The sequence below is a fragment of the Lampetra planeri genome, chromosome 45, assembly GCF_965212315.1.
Source record: "Lampetra planeri chromosome 45, kcLamPlan1.2.h2, whole genome shotgun sequence".
NCBI lineage: Eukaryota > Metazoa > Chordata > Hyperoartia > Petromyzontiformes > Petromyzontidae > Lampetra > Lampetra planeri.
In genome coordinates, this window is record NC_136151.1 from 4565789 (window position 1) to 4570596 (window position 4808).

Sequence of the window (4808 nt, forward strand, 5' to 3'; positions counted from 1 at the left end):
AATTGACGATATGTGTTCTGTTCAGGTGACGCTGTGTGTGCAGCTCACACAGCGGAGACGAGCAGGGAAATGAACTGACTTCACCTGCAGTTAAGTTATAAATATCCCGAGACACGCCCTTGAATGTTCCACAACGCAGCGCTCACCTGTGCAGACGTCACGTTACAGTCACGCACTGTGTTAGGTTTCTATAAACAAAAGCCAGCAGTAGCAGCAGCCCGTGACGCAGCGATAATGGTTTGTCCCACAGGCTGATTGACCGGGTAGGGTCAGGCTGTGTGCATTGCCACAGTGGAACTGCACCTTGAACAAACATTCTGATGTAAAGGTTAACAGGTTTTTTCCCCATCTGTGTCTTTTTCCATTTTTTCTTGTAAGGCCTGTTTGTTAAAATTCACAGTTTTTAATCGTCTTCAACCTTTATCAACTAAATATTTTAACTACTGGCTTCATGTATCCTCTGTTCATCTGTTAAATATAGTTTTAATTCATGAAATTTCTAGGAGACCGCTTTATTCTATGTGGATAGTGGTTGTGTGTATGTGTAATACGAGATTTAATCGATGAGCGCCGATCAGTGGATAGGCTCCGCCGCTTGGGCCATCACCCAATTAGAGGGATGGGCCGAGGTTAGGGGCGGAGCTCAAAAGGCTCTGGGGAAGTAACCATCTCGAAGGTTCGTGAGGGGGCGTGGCTTTAGGCGGGGCTTGGTGACGTGGGCCAGGGGATATAAGGGGAAGCAGAAGAGAGCTCGTGGCCAGTGTGTGGAGTTAGAGAGCGGGACCATGTCGCTCGACTGCGGGACGCCAGCGGCCATGTGGCGGGCCGGAGGCTTCCTCCCAGCGCACCGCCTGTCAGCGGCGCGCGGGAGCTGTTGAGAGAGAGAGGCGAGTAACCACCAGCCGTGTGGAACGGAGTGCAGCCGTGCCAGAGAGAGAGAGAGGTGCTGTCCAGCTGTGGAAGAAATTTTAAAGACAGACACAAGGCCAGATCGTCGTCGCAGTGGTTTATTTCATGTATGTTGGTCTTCTTTCACAACGTCCATAGCCAATAGTGTTAATAATTATTAAACTATTAGAATAGTTTTATAAGTAAATGGTGATTTTATAATAATTTAATAATTTTTTAAGTATTTTTGTTCCTAAGAATCCCATAATAATTAAATAATATTTTAGTAATAATTATGAAATAACAATCATTTCATAACAGCATTTAGTAATGATAAGCAATAATTTGATGATGCCATATAGTAATACTATGAATTTAAAATAATTAAATAAACCTGCTGCCATCATTATTTAATAATAACTTCATAATAATAATTTGCATTTACAAAGCGCCCCATGCCCTGAACCAACTGGCGTGTCCGGCAAGTAATAATAATTTAATAAAGAGATTTAATAATCATTATTTAATAATTATTTATATTAACAAAGCACCCTTAAACAATCACTCTCAGGGCGCTCTGCATGGAACTGCAGAAAATAGTAAACATCACCCGAGGAAAGAAGTGAGAAGGACATTGGAACATCATTAAAGGGAGAAAGCCATTTTACACAGAGATGGCTTAGGTGGAGATGTGAAGATGAGCAGTGTCTCGGAAGTCCCCATTGACCTTCAAGGGCAACGAGTTCCATAGTTTAGGTGCCGCGATTGCCAAGGCACCGTCACCCCCCACGTGTGTAGCCTAGAGACCGTGGGACGGTGAGCAATGCACAAGCTGAGGATCTTGATCTTGATGCAATATTCGTGGCTGAAGGAGGTCATGAATGTAGGGAGGAGCAAGTCCATTTAAGGCGAGGGCGAGTCGGTTGGCGCTGCCTTTTTCTCGTTTGTGTCATTGCCTCTTCCTTCTGCGAGGATCTGTGTTTACGCTTTGAAGTTCTTTCTTGCTCTCATTCTCTCCATCAGAATATCTGCGAAACGGGTTTATTCCTGGGGGAGATGTTCTCCCTGGTGCATGGCAGCAGGTGCGTGGTGTGTGTGGTGGGTAGTGTGTGTTGATGGTGAGTAGTGTATGTGCTTATGGGATGGTGAGTAGTGTGTGGATGGTGAGTAATGTGTGTGGATATCGGATTGTGAATAGCGTGTGGATGGTGAGTAGTGTGTGGATGGTGAGTAGTGTGTGGATATCGGATGCTGAGTAGTGTTGATATGGGGTGGTGAGTAGTGTGTGAATGGTAAGTAGTGTGTGTGGATATGGGGTGGTGAGTAGTGTATAGATAGTGAGTCATGCATATTTTAATCAAGGCTCACAGACAAGAAACGTGGATGTAAAATTACTTTACACGGGGTTACAAACCTCACGAGGCACCCCATGGAATGTGCTGAGATGTTTAAGGAATGTAGAAACAAGCCCCGCATCACACAAACCTGTCTAGATGTACCTGTAGATTCGCGCCGTTGGCTTTAACCAGTGCCAACAATGGACTTTGTAAGAACATGATCACAAGCGTGAAAAACACGTTCCTTCGGAGTGGGCAGTTAGGAACTTGGTTGGACAGCGCATTCGTGCGATCCGTGTCACGCGGCGCAAGCTGCGTGGGGCGGTGCATCACGTGGTGCTGAGCCCGCCCAAAGCGCTCTATAAAATACAAATCGAGAGCGTGGTTATTCACGACAGACAGACAAATAATCCCTGGTGGGCAGTGTGGAACTGTTGTTCCTACCTGTATAACACATCCTGATATGTGGGTTTTCGATTCCAAGCATTTGCCTGCGATTAAACGCGGTACTCCGGTGAAACGAGTTGTTGGTTTAAGCCCATTTTCAATGCCAGGCATGAACGCATACAGAGTTTGGTTCTGCGATTAGTTCGTCCAAAGTCCAGCTCTGAGCATTGTAAATGAGTGGTTTGACCGCTGTGCATCGAAAATCGATGTCAATTTGGCATCTTTGGACTGACGTACATCAGAATCAGAATATTTATACTGCACCAGGAATCCTTTTAAGTGTAAAGCTCTTTTTAACAGATGTCCAGTAGGGGTACGGGGTGAGATCATTACAACAATAAACAGTACACAAACATGATAGTAGTGCAAGTACAAGAAAAATAAACAAATCACCATAACACATCTACAGTAGTTTAACATGTAAAACTTTCGCGACCAATATCCATTATACAGTTTTTTCGGGTTAACTATCTAACCCAACCAACCTGCATTAGTGGATATCTACGGTATAAATATAAAAGTTAGTAGTTCCGTGCGTCCGTTTACATTTGGGGGATTGCCAGAAAGTGCCAGCGATCAATTCGACTTGTGGCAAACGGCGTGCGAGTGTGCACCACGTTGATATGCAGCTGCTATTGTTGCACAACATTAATGGTTGACGCCTCATCAATGTCTTTAATTTCACTATGAACGATTTATCACCAATGTGACTTTTAATCTTGATTTGAAGCTTTCGTGAATGCAGGAATCCATACTCTTTGGTTCTTTCGGTAAAGTCACTTGATGACGGACGCTTGTGTTGCACCCGAAACGTCACGATTTATTTTATTTTATACCTACGTGACTTTACCGAAAGAACCAAAGAGGATGTGTCTTTTCTTTGACGACAGACACTTCTCATCATTGTCTCACAATAACCTCACTGTTTACAGCTCAGATATAGCACATGGTGTAGGTATGCATAGCTGTCAACCCCTTATCAGTGCCCTACCTTATTACAGACCAATCAAGACGTTGTTGGTAACCCCGTGTCCCTTATAAATCTCAGCGTTCATCCTACAAAGTCCCATCACAAGGGAGGCACACAAACAAATAAACAAAAAAAATGTTTTTACTCCATTTTCCTGTACAAGTGTTATGGTGCAAATGACGACGCAGAGGCAGGTCTTGTAGGGGCTCACGCCAGAGTTTATTAGGGGCTTACGCCTAGGGTTATTAGGGGCTTACACCTATATTGGACGGGCTAATATATATCTCCCCAGGGATAGGGTACTGGGAGTCCCTAACACACACAGAATACTCGGGCCCTTCCCACTGCACCGACCGAGGGATAAGCCAAAGTCGGCCGGCCGGGTGAAGCAGCCATTCTAGCCTCGTGCTAGGCTACCCTACCCTGGGTCCTGACTTCCACGTTCCCCGCTCTAACGACGACCCCGCTCACGTTACGGGATCCAGCTTAAGTACTCCAGGGGGACGTGCCGTCACCGCCCCGCCCCCTGTGCATGATGCCACTTCCCATAACGTCATCGTACCGGAAAATCCGCCTGACGTCACTTCCTGTGACGTCACTACACCAGAGGGTAAGCGTGACGAAACGTTACCAACTACTCCTCTACACAAGAATACGGGTAAACAGTATGGTAGGGGTATATCTAACAACATTACACATCACACTATACAGCAAACTATGCACTGTCTATTACTCAGCTATAGTAAATGGTGAGGGTATGTAGCATTATTACACACACCTGTACTATATCTGAGCTGTACACATTAGATTGTGTGATGTATCATGTTATGGACAACCTCATAGCTTTGGTCCGGGTAACGGGAACCCCCAGCGAGTAAATATTAACACACACTCGCATAGCTACTCAGTGGTGTGTGTTACACTCTCATTTAGATACAAATACAGACGCATTTACAACCCATTCATAAATATATACACACACTCACATAGCTACTCATTGGTGTGAGTTACACTATCTCTCATATCGATACAAATACAGACACATTTACCACTCATTCATAAATATTATCACACACTCGCATCGCTACTCAGTGGCGAGTTACACTGTCATAGACACAGGGAGACACTGAAATGCACAAACATATATACACGTGCAAATTCACAGC